Source organism: Humulus lupulus, chromosome 5, assembly GCF_963169125.1.
Source record: "Humulus lupulus chromosome 5, drHumLupu1.1, whole genome shotgun sequence".
NCBI classification, from domain to species: domain Eukaryota; kingdom Viridiplantae; phylum Streptophyta; class Magnoliopsida; order Rosales; family Cannabaceae; genus Humulus; species Humulus lupulus.
The window spans coordinates 66,737,189-66,756,639 of NC_084797.1; the positions used below are offsets into that span (position 1 = coordinate 66,737,189).

The window sequence follows — 19,451 nt, forward strand, 5'->3', positions numbered from 1 at the left end:
AGGCTGTTACCAACAAATTGGGGCTAAACCACCATAAAAACTATTGGTGTTATTTACTTTCTATTCAAGGTTCTTGTCGTTTTTGCATCTACTCGTAGTTGGCCAAAATCGTGGTCAACAAAACACATAAACTAACATTTACTATTCCATGATAAAACTACCCAACAAATAAAGTGTCACCTTAGGGTCGGTCAAGTTAAATTCAGATAGTTTATAAGACAATCTTATCTTTATTATTTAAAACTTAAAATAAATCTTTATTTTCTCTTTTAAAAATAAAGTACTGCTGGTTTGGTCAAGATGCAATTATCCGCTATAAAAGCTTAGTTGCATCTTTGTAAGTGTAACTCATTATTTCAGAATTCATGACTTAATTTAGAGAGTGCCGCCTTAGGTTCGGTCAAGCCTAAAATACATCAATCCTTCCTATCTTCGTAAGAATCCAACCTTGATATTAATATATCTAGAAACCTTCCTTAGGGGGATGGAAACAAAATCGTATCGATGCCCTATTTATATCTCACAGTGTTGTACTAATAATGGAGACCATATGTCACATTGAGGTGTTCACCTTCTCCCACTTACTATTTTAGAAAAAAAGTGTTTTATTAAACTAATCAACTAATTCCAAATTAATTACTAGTTTCTCAATAACCTATGAATGTAATTAATTACAAAATACATTTAATTATAAAAGAGCTTGTTTTTATAATTAATGTTATCTAGATAATTACCCATTACATTCATCTAACTTTACTAAAACACTTTTTAAATAAAGTTGGTTATCTTAAAGGCCTATAATGACTATTGCCTTTATTATAGTGCGAGTTACCAAGTTTTAACTAATTTAATACTTAGTAGTTTACATGCAATTGATTTTTCCAAAACAATTTACATAAACAGTTAGGACAATCTTAAATAATCATGTTTCTAAAAGATGCATGATTAATGAAAAAACTGTGTGGGGTTTCATGAATGATATGTAATAATCATGTTATCATTCAAAAATTAATTAACATTTATTTAAATAAATACAATAAATGATGAATCAAGTACTATTGGGTATTTCTAAATTTACAATCTTTGAAAAAATAGAAATAAAATTACAAAATAACCTTTAGGTGGTTTTCAAGACTCCAAGAATGCTTCTCCTCTCCTATAGGCTTTCTTGCAAAATCTTTAGGACTTTGTTAGGCCCAACTAATTAATTAGAAACTAACTTTCCAATTAATTCATTTAATTAAAACTAACTTTTAATTAAATAATTATTTTCGTTATCTTTTTAATTTAGTTGAATTTAAATAATTAAATAATCAAATTCAAATAATTATTTAAACTTAATATACAATCTTAACCAACTAAACGATATTTTGTTTTTCTAATAAAAATAAAATAAATTAAACTTTTAAATTCAAACAATTTCAAAATTAATTAAATAAAAGATTAATTGCATAAATATAGGATCTAGATTTGGGCACCAAGACCACTATGGCCGGCGGCAGCAAGGAGGAGCCAAGGGCTCGGCAGGGGCGGCGCAGGTGGCTGGCTATAGTCGCGTAGGGCACAAATGCGCAATGAGCCGCGGGACTGGGCAATGGCATAGGGAGATGTGGGGATGATTCGCGCATATGCCTGGGCGCTGGTGGCCGTGTGGCTAGCGCAAGCAGTGGCCTGTTGCACACGCAGGTAGGCAGCCGCGGGGCTAGAGCTACGACTTGGTTGCTCAAATCCTTCTTTCTCTTGTGTACATAATTTTTAGATTTGATTTTTTTTTTACAAATATCCTATGCCCTTTATTGCTTACACAAGATCTAGAAATTCAAATTCCTAACCCAATAGCACAATATAATTAATGATCCATCATTTAACCATAGATTCAAAAAACATATCTGTTTATCCATAAATCAGCTGCTGATGACATGGCAAGGATTTTCAACACGTGGTAGACACGTAGCAGAAATACGGTTTGCTTATTGACCAACATTATTTCCACACGAAAAGATCCAGTTTTATATACGACCAACTTGGTCGTATATTTCGTTCATTTATGTAAAGATCTGTACAGTTGTGATGATATCCGAGAATATCTCTTCATTATGACCTGCAGATCCGATCATTAAGGATAGATATTATTTCCTAATTCATGTAACTCTTCCTGAGCCTATAAATACACAAGAAATAGCTCAAGGATGGGGATCGATCTCTTTCTTTCGAAATTATACTACTATTATCCATCGTTGTATTGCTCTCTTCTTCTTAGGTCTATGAAACTCAGGAACCCTAGTTCTTTGATCACACCTTCGGAGCTCAATATTAATAATAGTATTAAGTGGACGTAGGTCATTACCAATCGTTGGGGCCGAACCACTATAAATCTCTGTGTTCTTTATCTTTCCATTAGATTATTTTCAAGCTCTATATCATTTTCCTGTTGTTTTCTAGACTCCGTGTCGTTGACCAAAATCAGAGTCAACATCTGGTGCTTTCATTGAGAGACTTGAATTCAAAAAAATCTAATGGCAAAGACTACCAAGAAGACTGGACAGGCTGCTGCTGCACCATCCCAGCCTCCTCCCCTAAATATGGTTGAAGACGAACCTCATTTGAAGTTCGATGAGGAGGAAGTGGACTCTGAGGCCCTGAAGACAACACTGGGGGTGTTGTAGGATGAGTTGGTCGCTCTGAGAGCCAATCAAGAGAGTGCCACCGAGATAATGGCGTCACAGCAGAGGGAGATAGAGCGCCAGTGCCAAGAGCTAAGCGAGAGACAGGCGGAGATGGACCGTCGTCAGAGGGATGCCATGGCAGCCCTCCAGTTGGCTAGGAATCAGGCTGCACCTGCCTCGCAGCCTGATCAACCCCCAAGTGGGCCACCTCAAAGAGGCCCCAATCCTAGCCCTCCGCTCCAGCCAACAAGCCCTCAAAGGACGGAGTAGCCACCGATGCCTCAAGATGATGTCCCACCTAGGGACCCTGAGACGTTCGTCCCAGGCTGGTCGAGGCAATCCCCCACGCCCAAGGCAGAATAGGGTCAGGCAACAGCCCCGCAGCCCTAGACGCCCAAGGGGTGAAGAGCCGCACCCACCAAGCAGGGGGCAGCGTCCTTATGCCAACAGAAGGAACTTAGAGACAGGCTCTGCGGTCAGGGGCCCTCCACGGCATGACAATGCACGGGGACCCACTGACCAGCGTAGGCCTCCTCTTAACGCTCGGGAAGTTCCAGCCCAAGGAGGCAACAGAGGAAATAGTCGGTCCCATCATAGCCAGTCCAGGTTCAGAGATGGCCACGGCTACAATGAGGCTGACTCGAGCAGAGGGAATGCTGGTCGGAGAAACGAGGAGAGAGGTGGAGGCAGATGCCCCACCTAGAGAAGACCGACAAGTAGGACATAATGCTGGGGGGCAGCCTAGACAAAACAACGTCTTTAGCCGGCTCGGAGTCAGCAATCAGTGGCGAAGAGATGATGACTTGAGAGATGTACTCAAACGACCACCGAGAAAGGCACGATGAGTACATTCCCCCAGCACCAGAGGCCTCAGTAATTCCTGAAGTTGTTCAGGCTTAAATCGATGCCCTAAACCAAGCTATGCAGCAGCTGGTCAGGGGGCGAACATCGCATATCGAGTACGATCAGAGGAGAGGCACCCCTTTTGTACATAGGATTGCTATGGCAGAAACCCCAAGCAAATTCAAGATGCTGACTCTGCCAAACTTTGATGGGTACGGAGACCCGGTATCTCATGTAAACAAATTTGAGATACAGATGGACATTTAGAAAGTCTCTGAAGATGCTTGCTGCAGGATCTTCCCAACGAACCTTTCTGATGCCGCTTAGGAGTGGTTCTTTAAGTTCCCTCCTGCAAGTATAATATCTTGGGAAATGTTCGTGAAGGAGTTTTACGGACAGTTCTATGCAGGTCGTGTGCACCCCACTGAGGCAAACCAACAGGTCAAGATACGCCAGAAAGAAGGGGAGCCTTTGAAGGAGTATGTTCAGCACTTCATGTGAGTCGCAGCAGGAGCCATGATTGTGGGCGATGAAGGCAAGATGATGGCCCTAACTGCTGGGATTAGGCGCCATTCTCCTCTCTGGAGTAGCCTTAGGAAGCATGGGGTTAACACTACCAAGGAGTTTTTAGATCGAGCTGATCGGTACATCAAGCTCGAGGACGCGATTGCCAACGAAGGCAAATCACCAGCAAAGGACAAGGGGCCCAAAGAAGAGCCCGCCAAAACCGCCAACGGGTCTAAGCCCAATGGCAATGGCAAAGGCAATGGGAATGGCAACGGTAAAAATGGTGGAAAGTGGGCGAATGGCGAACCCTCGACCTCCGAGAGTAAGCGCCCCAAAAATAATCGGTATGAACCAAAATTCACCAATTACACCGCCCTTGTCGAAAGCCGAGCTGAGGTTTCCAAGCGACCAGCTCGAGCGTGTCCTACAGACAACCCACGCCTATAAGAAAAGATATCTCCATGAGAGATTCAACAAAGTTCTGTCGTTACCATAACGACTACGGGCACAACACCAATGAGTGTAACCAGCTGAAGGACGAGATTGAGTTCCTGATAAGACAGGGACACTTAAGAAGATATGTACGAGCTGCGGGAGGTTCTCAGCAAGAGGCTCAAGGTGGCAACGAGTCGGCACTTGCACGCCAGCACTCGCCACCATTACAGCCAGCTCCCGTGGCAGGTACCCTACTCACCATCTGCGGAGGCCCGCATCTTGCAGGAGATAGTTGAAAAGCGAGGGAACGATACGCTCGAACCCTATGCCATGACCAGGACATCGAGATGATGAGTGTCGAGGATCGTGCACCCAAAAAGGCTCGAACAGAGGAGGAACCAATCACCTTCTCTGATGAAGATGCCCAGCATGTGCGATTCCCACACTCCGATCCGCTGGTCGTGGATGTCCAAATCGCAAATATGATGGTGAAGAGGGTGTTGGTCGATACAGGAAGTTCGGTCAACATCCTATATAAGTCCTCGCTGGAAAGGATGAAATTGTCCATCAAGGACCTAGAGCCATGCAACCAAACCATTTATGGTTTTTCCAGAGAAGGGCTCACTCCAGTAGGGTTAATTAGACTCCCAGTCACAGCAGGAACTGCGCCTGCTAACAGGACATTACTCACTACTTTTATAGTGGTTGGTTGTCCTTCGGCATATAATGCCGTGATAGGGAGACCAATTCTGGTTGACCTTCGAGCTGTCACTTCTGTATGGCACCTCACCATGAAATTCCCAACAGACGCAGGAGTAGGATGCGTGCTGGGAAACTAGCAGGAGGCGAGAGAACGCTACAACGCCTCGATCACCAAGGCAAAAAAGGGTTTATCGAGGGATGCCGCCGGAAAAGAGTTGCAAATGGCAACTGATGTTCAAGCCCGCTCAGGTGATAATCACACCAAATAGGGCGTGGCCCAAAGTGAGGATAGAGACTTAGATCCTTGCTTTGGGGATTTTGAAGAAGAAGTAGGCCCCATCGAGGACCTTGAAGAGGTCTAACTCGATGAGGGAAATCCGACCAGAGTTTTGAAAGTCGGTAAAAACTCAGAGACAAAAAAAAACAAGCACTGGTGGAGTTCTTAAAGAGGAACCAGGACGTCTTTGCCTGGTCGCATAAAGACATGGTTGGGATAGATCCTGCAATCATCAGCCATGTCCTAAACATTGACAAAAGCTTTCCACCTGTGCAACAGAAAAGAAGGCTGCTCGACAAAGACCGATCGAAAGCTTTGAAGGAAGAAGTCGAGAAGCTAAAGGAGAATGGGTTCATCAGGGTGGCATTTTATCCATCGTGGGTCTCCAATCCCGTACTCATGCCCAAGCCGAATGGCAAGTGGTGTACATGCATGGATTTTACAGACCTCAATAAAGCCTGCCCCAAAGACGATTTCCCACTCCCGAGGATTGACCAGTTGGTCGATGCCACTGCAGGACACATGATCTTCTCATTCATGGATGCATACTCTGGGTATAATCAGATTAGTATGAATCCCCCTGATGAGGATCACACTAGCTTTCGAACCGATATAGGGCTCTACTATTACAAGGTAATGCCCTTTGGTTTGAAAAACGCTGGTGCGACTTACCAGAGACTCGTCAACCACATGTTTAAGGAGCTAATCGGGGCAAACATGGAGGTTTACGTCGACGGCATGCTGGTTAAGTCGAAGAAGGGAGAAGGACATGTAAGGGATTTGCAGGAATGCTTCAACATCCTTAATAAATATAGGATGAAGCTAAATCCCCTTAAATGTTCCTTTGGAGTTGGATTAGGGAAGTTCTTGGGATTCATAGTTAACTCAAGAGGAATTGAAGCTAATCCCGAAAAGATAAAAGCCGTGATTGAGATGAAGTCGCCAGTGAAGATTAAGGATGTCCAAAGTCTGACTGGGAGAATTGCCGCTCTTAGTAGATTTATTTCAAAATAAACGGACAAGTGCGTCCCATTTTTCAATCTACTCAGAGGCAATAGGAAATTTGAATGGACATATGAGTGCGAACAGGCCTTTCAAGCACTAAAAATGCATATGGTGCAGCCACCCATCCAGTCGAAGCCGGTCGATAAAGAGACTTTATTCATCTACCTGGAAATCACGGATTACACTGCTAGTGCTGTTTTGGTGAGAGAAGAAGAAGGTGTGCAGAAGCCTGTCTATTACGCAAGCAAAAGGCTGATCAGAGCAGAATTGAGATATCCCCCCATTGAAAGGTTAGCCTACTGCTTAGTATTGAACTCTAGGAAGCTGCGGCCTTACTTCCAAGCCCATCCGAATACGGTATTGACCGACCAACCTCTTCGGCAAGTTCTGCAAAAGCCAGAGGCTGCTGGAAGATTACTAAAGTGGGCAGTCGAACTCGGGCAGTTCGATTTATCTTACCTGCCGCGACCAGCGATGAAGGGACAAGCCTTAGCTGACTTCATCGCCGAGTTCACAAAGCCCATAGGTGGCGAGCAGATCGAGGAGCCTAGCGAACCCGAATGTCAAATCCAAGCACCCTCGTGGAAATTGTTCACAGACGGTTCATCTAACGAATCCCACGCGGAAGCAGGGGTGATATTGATAACGCGGGAAGGGCATCGATTTCACTGTGCAATAAGATTTGACTTCACTGCCTCTAACAATGAGGCTGAGTATGAAGAACTGCTCGCTGGACTGCGGTTAGCCAAGGATATGAACATAAAATCGCTTGACGTTTATAGTGATTCTCAGCTAGTCGTGAATCAAATATTGGGAGAGTATCAAGCGCGAGGATTAAAGATGGTCACCTATCTAAACAAAGCAAAGGATCTGTTAGCCCAGTTCGACAAATACACTCTCTAGCAAGTGCCTCGTGCTCAAAATTCCAACGCAGACGCTTTGGCAAAGTTGGCAAGTGCAAAAGATGCTGATACTCTGAACATAGTGCCTGTCGAGTGACTATCCGTGCCCAACATCCAAGCAACAGAAACCACTTTAGTCATCCAGATGACGAATACATGGATGGCACCATATGTAGAGTATCTATCAAGCGGCGTGCTACCAGCGGACAGAGACAAAGCTAGGACCCTTCAGTGGCAAGCTGCTAGGTATATCCTAGTCGATGGAATCCTGTACCGAAGGGGATACTCACTGCCACTCCTAAGATGTATTACAAAGGAGAAAGCCAAAGAGTTAATGAAGGAGGTACACAAAGGCTTTTGCGGGGACCACACTAGGGGCAAAGCCTGTCGAAAAAGATCCTAAGGGAGGGATATTTCTGGCCAACCATGAATGAAGACTCCATGGAGTTCGTGCAAAAATGTGACAAGTGTCAAAGGTTTTCTAAAATCCCGCGAGCAGCTCCCAATGAGTTAAAGCAGATGCAGAGTCCATGGCCCTTTGCGGTTTGGGGAATAGATCTAATCAGATCTTTGCCTACGGGGAAAGGTGGTGTAAAGTATGTAGTGGTTGCCGTCGACTACTTCACCAAATGGGCCGAAGCTGAGCCACTCACGACCATAACGACGAAGAAAGTGCTTGACTTCGTAGTTAAAAACATCATCTGTCGCTATGGATTGCCAAATAAGATAGTTTCGGATAATGGCACCCAGTTCGACAGTGATCTATTCACAGATTTCTGCAAACATCATGATATTATCAAAAGTTTTTCTTCAGTTGCTCATCCCCAGGAAAACGGGCAAGTCGAGGCAGTTAACAAAACACTGAAGGATACACTGAAGAAAAGACTTGAAGAAGCTAAGGGAGCATGGCCAGAACAGTTGCCTGAAGTCCTCTGGTCGTACAGAACTTCCTACCGAACAGCAACAGGTCATACCCCATTTTCCTTGGCATACGGGTATGAGGCCATGTTGCCTGTTGAGTTGGATCCACCCTCGCACCGCAGATTAACATACGACCAGGACTTTAACAGTCAGCTACTGATGGAATCCTTGGACTCGATTGATGAAAGGCGTGAACAAGCCCAGCTCCGAGTAGCTGCATACCAGCAGAAGGTCGCTCGGTATTTCAACTCCAAAGTTCGAGAAAGAAAATTCAATGTTGGAGACCTTGTTCTCCGAAGAGTTTTTATTAGCACCCGCGACCAAGCTTCTAGAGTACTCGGGCCAAATTGGGAAGGGCCTTACCAGATTGATGAAGTCCTTCACCCAGGCACTTATAAACTTGCACGCTTAAACGGAGATCTCGTTCCTCGATATTGGAATGGAGAACACCTGCGAAAGTATTATCAATGAACAATTCTTCTTAAAGAATTGGCTTGTATAAATTTTACTTTCTACAAGTTTTGTGTAAGATCTTATTGATCACCCGTAAAGACATGTTTAGTCCATTTACTACGAGGATAAAAGGGACTATGCTCAGCCAGTCATTTCTTGCCAACTATTGTATTTATTAAAAGTATTTGCTCATTACGTGTGTTGTTTTGCTGTATTATAATTCTAATCGCATTGCTACGGGCAGTAACGTTCGGGCAGGTTCTATTCAAGGCAAGTGACCAAGGACCTAAGAATCCCCGATCACTTGGGGGGCATACAAGGTACAAGTAAGCGAAGCATATCGTTAAAAGGTATGTAAACACATGAGCAAAATAAGTTAAAGCATGCTAGGGCACTTAGAGTATTTTTCAAAATTTTGATATTTTGTTAAATCAAACCAAAGTGCTATGCTAAGTTCGGTCATGCAAACAAATAGATGTTATAATAATATGCAAATATATTATAATATCAAAGTGATCCTTTTACACCGCGAGCAGTAACTGTAATGCCCTACTACCTTAGAGCCGTTACTTAGTGAGTTTAAAATAGAAATCGTGCTTTTGGACTAACTCTACGCGGTTTCTAAAACCAAAAGTGTGAATAAACCAGAATCTAAGGCTGTATTCTTTGAAAATGTTTAGTTTCATTGAAAACGTTAAGTATCAAACATTTGGAATTCCAAAATAAGGTTTACAAAATATTTACAACTCAAAAATGGATTTACACCAGGCTAACTATCAAAAGAATGAGTTAATACAGCCATATACAAAATGCCCCCAACCAAAGCAGTCAGGAAGGCCGAACATGTACGCGCCGCCCCCACGCTCTCCATACTCATGGCCGGTTGACTGACTCCTTGATTTTACCTGCCACACAGAGCACCCGTGAGCCGAAGCCCAGCAAGAAAACCCAAATAGTACATAACATATGCAAATAATATAGCTGACATAATCCACTGATAAATAGGAAAACCATCAGACTAAACAAGCACGGCCATGCCGCCCCAGAGGCCTTACCAAAGCCTGGGGTCTCAGTCCTCACCGTAAGGATAACTCATGTATCCCTTGGGTCCCACCCTGGCTATAGCATCCCATGTGCTGAGTGTTACTTCCGGCCCTAAGGCCGTACTCGGCCTTTGCCGCTCTCGGCCTCAGCCGTTCGTTTCATTATAATTGCACGCATAATACATTTCAAAATAATCATTCAAACATATAATAATTCATTCAAGGTCATACATTTGCAAGTAAAACAATCTAGGGCCATGCCCTGCAATAACACTGTGGGCCCATGCCCTAATCCCGGGTGTTACGGTTTTCTTACCTTTAAATTCGATGGCCTTGATCAACCTGACTCCTTGAGCACGATCCTACTCGAGCCCTAGCGCTTACCTAAGCAAAATCCATAAGTCAAAGTCATTACCAAACCTCGAGTCCAAAACCTAGCCTCGGGACCAATCCCGAACCCCCGGGGAGTCCAAGATCCCCAAAACAAAGTGGCGGAATCGAGCCCCGAACCCTAGGTTAAAATCCCTTCACAAAAGCCCAAAAATCCCCTCTGTGAACAGTGCAGCGCTACAGCGCTCTAAAGAGGGCACTGTAGCACTACAAGCAGAACCACCCCACCAGAATAGGGGCTAGCGCTACAGCGCCCCCTAACTAGCGCTAGTTGCAGCCAGACCAAAACCAAAAATCGCTTCTTGCGATTTTCTTCAACCATTTCAACCCCAAACTTGACCAAACCTTTTCCAAACCCAAAAACACACATATCCACACCTCACACTCATCCCAAGCATCCCAAGAACTCAATCCCAAGCTCAAGCAACCCAAAACTCAAAATCTAACACAATGAACCCAAAAACCAGAAATTCACTCAAACAACAAAGATAGGGTCTTAGAAATCATACCGTGGGTGGAATTTCGACCTTGAATTGAACCCTAGACCTCCTTAGCTTGCACCTTCACAACCTTGACCTATTTTCCCCAAAAACCCCATTCATTTAGCTCAAAAACACAGTTCAAACCAGTCAAGCCCTAAAACAGAAATCCCCAAGAACTTACCTCAACTTTCTGATGTGATCTTGCTAACCCCTTGCCAATCCTCAAGTCTAGCTTAGGATCCTTGATGCTCAACCTACCCTAGCTCTCCACTGAGCTTGATTCCAAGAAGAAATGAAGGAATTTGGTTGGGAGAGCCACAAACCGTTCTTTAAAGCCAAACCCTTATGTTTTCCCTCTTTTCCTTTCTCTTCCTTCTTTCTTTCTTTTTCAGCCTATAACTCTTTTCTAAAAAATCCACTAAGTATAAAGCCCCCCTTTAATTCATCTCTTACAAGCCTAAAGACCAAAATGCCCTCCCGTACTAATTCTAAACCTTTATGTCCTTAAAGGGGCATTTTAGTCATATTACCCAAATTCCCACTAATTCCTCAAGTGTTCCTAATAATTCCCGCTCGCTACCCAATACCTGATTAATCATCAAATATACATTCCTCATCTTCAAGATTAACCTCAATATATTTCCAAATTCTCATTTAAACTCCCCAGGCTTAACCCAAGCCGGGTACAGATTCCCGCATTGAATTTTCCGCTAACCCGCTCATTCTAGGATCGTCTCGAGTCATAGATCACAGATATCAACACAGTCATGCCCAAAATGGCCAAATTACAAATATGCTCAATCAGGTCTACATGCATACTAATTCACATAGTCATGCATCACAAATAATCAAATAGTCATATAACGTGCATTAAATCATAATCATGCATTAAACTCATTAAAGTTACACACAGAATCCCATTATGCCCTCCAGGCACACTACTCAAGGCCCTTAAGCCTAATAGCGAATTTGGGTCGTTACAGTAACTGCTTGGATGTAATTGTTCAAAACAAAAGTAAGAGCTGCCCATGCATTAAAACCAAAGAAAAATTATATTGTCTTTACATCACGACCCATAGGTCATGTAGTTAAAAAAGAAAGAAATATAAAAAGAAAAGACTAAGGAGCTTGAGGAGTTGGAGAATCCTAGGGAGGATTCTGGTCGACAGCTTCGTTGTCTGCACCCTCCATCTCGGCGGCCAGCGAGATTTCGGGGGAAGCAGGGACCCTCGATCCTTCTTCTTCAGCCAACTGAGCCGTGCAGTGAGCCAGCTCAGCTTCCCTCGTATTCTCAGGAAGGTAGTCAAAGTTGGCACCCTGATTATGCTTCCAGAAATTGTAGAAACATCTCAGGGTAGCATTTTTGTACCTCTCTATGTTGGCAGCGTTGGTCTTCTCCAAGTCCTTAACTCGACCCTCCAAGTCTCTGGTTTCTTTCCTGCTTGCGATCAAGTCTAGCTCGAGCTGCTTAGCCACTTTGAAGTTAGAGCAGTTGGACTCCTTGTATTGGTCCCTCTGCTCACAGGCTTTTTCTAGAGACTTCAGCTTCTCCTCCAACTCCTTGGCCAGTTGGCCCTTTTCCCCAGCCATCGCCGACAACAGATCAGCATGCCTGGCCTCAACAGCTTTGAGTTCATCCTCGTGCCATTGCTTCGAGGTCCTGGCCTGCTCGGTGACTGCACCCATGTAGAAGTGGCCGACAGTAAGGGTTAGCAGGGCCTGCAGTCAGAACAAAAAATTAGACAAACAGTAAACTAACGAAGACCTTTTTTCACAGAAGGAGATAGCTTACACTAGTGAACTCGTTTAGGGCACGGTTCAGGATTGGGTCAACACCCATCATCTCCGTAGCCGCCATTGCCTCTCGGCAGCATTTGTGCTTCGCGATTTTGGTGACCCTTTCCTTGATCAGCTTAAAGGCGCAACCAACCATAAAGTTCCCGGGTGAAGCAGGATCCTCCTGCTGAGGTTGGTCAGTTGGGGGGTCAGAAGAAGGAGTTGACCCGGCCGCAGCAGATGGAGTCTGCTGCTCGTGGGGAGAAGACAGAGTCGCGGTGGCAAAGGGCCTGTCCTCCGAAAGGCCTGTGTTCCGGGCCTTCTTCACCTTAGGCTCTTTGCTGCTCTCCCCAGTATGTCTCTTACTGGTTTTCTTTTTGCTTGGAGGGGCAGCAGCAGCCTCTGGGGTGCTATAAAAATCGAACACGTTGGTGGAGTCCATGTCTGAAAAACCAGAACAAAGTCAAACAGTGAGATAGCATGAATAGCCAAACACATTACATCAGAAAAAGAAACAAAAAAGGATTGCAAAGTCCAATACCCGAGCTATTATTACTGGTCGCTACACTACAGACTCTACTAGTCTTACACTCATTCTTTGACACGAAGAAGTCTGGCCCTAAGTGTGGAGCACATTTAAAATTGCCGTCCCCATCGAATAGATGACAGGGAATTGGTAAGTTGTCTAAAAGGGAAATTACTATACCGTTGTCATCCGATGAGTCGTCAGAGAGGTCGGCAGGCTCGGTGGCCTTCTGCTTTCCTTTCCCTAAGGGGGCCGAGGGCCTCTCTGCTCGAGGAGTGCTAGCAGGTTCCCTGATCGTGACCCCAGTCGATCTCCTCCGTGGAGGTGACGCTTGAGGTTGCTGATCGGGTTCCTCTTCGGCACGAGCACTCCCTGCCAAAGGCCCCCTCGTATCCGATTGAGGGGCCCCGAGGCCAACCAACCTAAGGTTAGCCTCTGTAACCAGATTCTTGACACTCTTTTCAGCATCAGTCATGCTGGCTAAGAGTTCTGATCTCGACTCCATGCCCAGAGTTGGGTTTGGTCGCAGCCACGGGCCTGGAAGACATCAAAAGTTTAAGACATTGTTGAGGAAAACACTAAGTGAAGAAGTCAGCGAGCGATACGAAAGTTTTACCTCCTCGTGCGAAAGCCAGGTTGTCCGTGACCAGGTCAGTCGTAAGGAAGTACTCTTGGTAGTACCTCCCCACGTTTGAGAAGTGGATCGTGTCAGTCAGGAAATCGCCTAGTTTCCTGATGACAAAGGTGGAAGAACGCCGTGCCTTCATGGTTGGGGTTAGATTTGAGGTCGAATAGGTAGTTGACCTCATGAGGTGATGACACGGGCCATTTTTTCTGGCTATACAGGATATAGAGTGTAGGAAGCATCCTATATCCATTCGGGGTTATTTGAAAGGGGGAAACTCCAAAATAGTTGGCCACCCCCTGAAAGAATGGGTGAAGAGGCAAGGTGCCCTCTGCCTCAATATGAAATCGCGACTAGGCGCTATAGGCGCCTCCAGGCAGATTAGCCCTTTGGTTTGGGTTGGGCTTGACCAGGGTCACCCTTGGCAGACTGTATTTCCTTAAGTAGTTGGCGATCATTCTGACCGTCACCCTACTTTCAGAGACTACATGCCACTCAACATCCGGCTGAATAGCATGTCGAGGGCGGGCATGTCTTTGGATGTTTGGGTTGGGAGCATTTTCATCTCGACCACTGGTCGAGGGAGCATCAGCCATAGCAGCAGGCTGGTGGGAAGTGTCAGAGGTTTTTCTTTTCTGGGCCTTGGTTTTGGTGCGAGCCATGTTTCAGGTCAAGACTGGGGAAGTGTTTGGATTAATATGAGAAAAGGGAATATCGGGTATCAATGTCGTGGGTTGTTCTTCGTCCTCGAGCAGTTGAGCTAGTAGATCATCGTCGATGTCCTCCCCACGGGTCGTACATATAAACTGCAAACAGACAAAGGAGGAGATAAGACGCACATCCTGAGAGCTTATGTTGAAAGTTGGAACAACGTTGTTCGCATCTATCGACCAACAGCATTCTAACCGAAACACTAAGTTTTATGCGAGCAGTTTGAAAAATGGATCAAAAAGTGAAAGTAAAAAGTTTTTCTGAAAAAAGCTTCTTCAACTCCAAAGGGGCGGGAAAAACCTAGTTTTTCAACTAGCCTAAAAATTGATTTTTTACTTCGATTTTACGCCCTAAACCCGTGATCCTGACTATCAAACTGATTCCTAACTTCTACAGAGAAAAATTACACTACCCTATCAAGCATCAAACGGTATATACAAAATCTTCACAAATTTCTACCCAAGAACACAAAAAGTTTCAGAGCACAGAAGCAGCATGCATAGTATCTCAGAGGGTTAAACGTCGAAGAAAATTTACCTGAATGAAGATTGGAGATCTTGAAAAGGAGTAGTTCTGGGTTTGCAGGCGAAAGATCCTTAGCAAAGCGACTGAAAACTTTGAAGTTCTGGGCTCTGGAATATAGTTCTTGAGAGTTCTTGGCAAAAAGATGGCGTGTAAAGAGTTAAAAGAAGAATGTGGGGATTATTTATAGAAACTGAGGTGTGCCAAAAATGGGGTAATCATGAGTTACCTTTTTCAAGGCATGGGGGAGTGTAACAGCCGTCAGAATGATTTCTTGAAAACTGAAAAGGCATGATCGGACGTGATTAGGTCACAGTTTTCAAGATCGCACGAGAGGCTCTGACAGATTTCGTGGGGCATACGAAAAGTTATTTTCCTAAAGTTTACTTATTGCTGGTCGCAATAAATAAACTTGGGGGGTAAATGTTTATCCATAAATCAGCTGCTGATGACGTGGCAAGAATTTTCGACACGTGGCGGACACGTAGCAGAAATACGGCTCGCCTATCGACCATCATTATTTCCACACGAAAAGATCCAGTTTTATATATGACCAGCTTGGTCGTATATTTCATTCATTTATGTAAAGATCTGTACAGTTGTGATGATATCCGAGAATATCTCTTCATTATGACCTGCAGATCCGATCATTAAGGATATATATTATTTCCTAATTCATGTAACTCTTCCTGAGCCTATAAATACACAAGAAATAGCTCAAGGATGGGGATCGATCTCTTTCTTTCGGAATTATACTACTATTATCCATCGTTGTATTGCTCTCTTCTTCTTAGGTCTGTGAAACTCAGGAACCCTAGTTCTTTGATCACACCTTTGGAGCTCAATATTAATAATAGTATTAAGTGGACGTAGGTCATTACCAATCACTAGGGCCGAACCATTATTTTCAAGCTCTATATCATTTTCCTGTCGTTTTCTAGACTCCGTGTCGTTGACCAAAATCAGGGTCAACAATATCCATCCATTCAATATACATATAATAAATGCAAGAAACCCACACATCATTTAATATATATATGTAGACTTCTCTCATACTAATTATTGGTATTAAAAGTGTAAATCAGAGATACGCAGTAGAGAAATTTTGGATTTTTGAAAAATTTATTAATACCATCCATGCTCATACAAATATAAATATATTAAATCACATACAAATAGATTATATATTATCTCTTGAAGCCTATCAAGTATCCACAAATATTTTTGTAGAAACTAATGATCTTCCAATCCAGATTCTAAAAGCTCACACCTTGATCTTCCAAACTAATCATCAAACACACAAGGACGTGTGTTGGCACGTATGATTCAAAAGATTGATTTAGGATTCTCTAGATGTACTCAACACATGAGATCTAGAGAGGTTTTATAGAGAGAAGATGTATTGGATATTTTTTTAGGTTTAGGGAAAATTATCGCTTTCTTTTCAAAGATAAAGTTTGACAGTTTATGAAAACCAATTCTTGTTTTTTTCTTCTTTAAAAGTATCGCTTCCTTTATGGTTTATAAAGATAATTAACCAATTTAATTAATATTTATTTTACTAAAATAAAACTGATAATCTTTATTTTATTAAAATAAAACTGATCAGTTATAACCTTATCTAATTATTTAATTTAAATCATATTTAGAAAAGAATAATTAAATAAAAAAATTATTTGAAATTCAAAATTCAAATCACAGAGATCGGAAATCCCTCTGTGTGGCACCACACTCACTGTACAATGAGTGTGTCGACCACACCATTAGAGTTATCGATAATTTTCTCATTTGTTTATTTAATTAATATTTAAGACAATAAATTTATCCTAAAATAAATATTAGTTAATGCAAAATTAAGTTTATCTTAAAATATCAGTTTTAAATAAATAAATAAATATCTTATTCTAAATAATGTAATTATTAATCTCTCTTTATAATAATCCAAACATGATTAATATTTATTTTAACTTATAACTTTTCAAAATAAAAACTATATAGTTAAATAATTAATCAATGCATAATTAATCAATTTCCCATAATTATCACATAATTATTTTCTTGCCCTGAAAAATTAATTTCTTTACAATTAAGTCATTCTCTCTACAAATCTTTCTTTTGACATCATTACCTTTGACAATGTAGGAGATAGGTGATCTGGGGACCATGAACCTATAATACAAAACTCTAATAAACCAGATTATTAATTAAACTCTTTAATCCAATAGTCCTATTTACTAATTCAATTATTACTCCACTATAAATATGGAATTGCACTCTAAATATTTATAGAATTATATTTACAGAGTTTTCTCTTGTAGTCCTTTGATATAATTAATAAATGTAGTTATGTCCTCCACTTATTGGTTTGTTAATTAGAGCTGATCGAGATTACCGTTTTACTCTTCTAATTACCTCTTGATCCTTAAGTACCATTAATTCACTAGCGAATATTTAATCTATAATCATATTATAGATTCAAGCTCAATAACTATTTAGTTCCAGAATTTACCTTTAAGGGAACCAATATTCGACCCATTAGGAAAGTATGGATTCCATTATTGTAAATCATATTCCTAGCCATTTATGATATTGAATTTGCAAATCAAAAGTCATTAGCCTCGTTATACAAACAAACCTTAATGAGTGAATCAAATGAGCCAATAAACATAAACAGGAGTTCATGAATACTCAGGATTTAGACTAATATACAAATGATCATCTATTATGATAAGAATTAAATCTTTATGTCAAACGATAAATTTATAAAGATAATTAATTTTCATCGGTCCTGGTATATATAATATCTATTGTATACAACACTTTTACTAAGATAACTATCCACATCAGTAATCTCAATCTAGATCACTCGCATCACACATGTTTAGTAAGCCGTAACCATTAATTAAATATTTCTTCCTTTAATATGTTAGTGACTATTTTATTCATTATATATAATCTTAATTATCTCGTACTAATACAAAATTATATTATCATGAATGTATAAAATATTTTTCTTATATTATTATATAATTAATTCACACATTAATTATAACATTCAAATATAATAAAATTGTGCTTTTATTTAAATCAATAAAATGTATTTACATGATTTTAGGACATTAATTCTAACAACTTGTTCATTTCATTTCTTATATAAAAAAAAAGTCGTTTCACATATTTACAATCTACACTTCGCTTAATACAAATATTGTTGAACTGATCAAAAGCCATTCCGTGTCATGTGAATTGTAGGGAAATCTGGTATTCATCTTGATTGGAAAAGGAGACTTCGCATAGCTCTTGGATCAGCAAGAGGACTAGTTTACCTACATGAGCTGGCAAATCATCCAATAATTCACATGGATGTCAAAACAACCAATATTCTACTGGATGAAACTTTAGGAGCAAAGGTTGCAGATTTTATCTTGTCTAAGCTGGTCTCAGAGAGTGGAAAGAGACACGTTTCAACTCAAGTCAAAGGCATTCTGGTGAGTCTTAAGCTACATTATTTAGTAAATGTAAAGCTTCATTATGATACTTATAAATGAGCAAGAACACTGCTGAGAACTTCAACTGTCTTCTTTAAGTGGTTGAGGAATTTTTTCCTGCACACCATTAGCCAAACAAATAAGCGCAATTATTATTAATAGTAAATTGTGAGGAAAAGAAAGAAGAACATGCAGATGAAGAAAACACTCATTTAGGCCTAGTTTAGTTTGTATTATTGTGCTTCTGAAAGGAGGAGCAATGCAATGCAGAAAGTGAGGCAAGTGATAATAAGATTGGCTAGCTTTTATTTCTACTCCATTTTCAAAGTAAAAGGGCGTGATCCAAGTCTGTTTTGCTTATAACAATCATTATTTTTTTTCTCTAAAATTAAAAGTCAAAAGTTAGGACAATTCAAAAGAACTATTAATAAGAGTCCAAAAGCATGAATCCATCAACACCAAAAAGAAAGTACTTCTATTATGCTGATTTTCTTTTGTGTTGTTCATACTTGCAGGGTTATCTTGATCCTAAGTACTCTGCTCGAGCTCATAACAACAAAGCAACCAATTGAGAAGGGAAAGTACATTGTCCTTGAAGTACGAATGTCAATGAATAGAAACGATGTGGAGAGTTATGGAATGAAAGAGATGATGGATCCAACAATTAGAAACACTCCAATTCTTATTGGATTTGGTAAATTCTTGGATTTTGTCCATGCAATGCGTTGAAGAGGCAGCTGCTGATCGTCCAACAATGAGTGGAGTTGTTAAGGCTATTGAAACCATTTTACAGAATGATGAGATCAATACCAACTCAACATCGGCGCCCTCTTCCGTCACTGATTATGGAAAAACAAAAGGCCCACTTAAACATCCTTATAGTAATGATGGTTTGCCTAATAAGGATGTTAGGGATAGTGATGCCCTTGATTAGAGTGGCAGATACTTCTCAACAAAGATCGAACCCAAGTAGCGCAACATTCTTCTTGTGTTTCTTTCTTTTCTTAATTTTGTTCCTTTTTTTTTTTGGCCTAGAAAAAGATGATTGTACGTTATCATCATGTTTGATATGTAGTGGCTTTTAGTGAATGGTATAAGTTGTCATGTTTGGTAATTGCTCAAATGTGTCAAGGTTTTAGTGTGACAAAAAGTAGTTGAATAGTATAAAACTTGTTAT

The 19,451-nt window shown here is 41.4% G+C and overlaps 1 pseudogene; it reads left to right on the forward strand.

Moving 5' to 3' along the window:
- The window catches only part of LOC133779198 (leucine-rich repeat receptor protein kinase HPCA1-like), a 60,759-nt pseudogene extending 41,551 nt beyond the window's left edge, over positions 1-19,208 (forward strand).
- Positions 19,209-19,451: the final 243 nt, after the last annotated feature.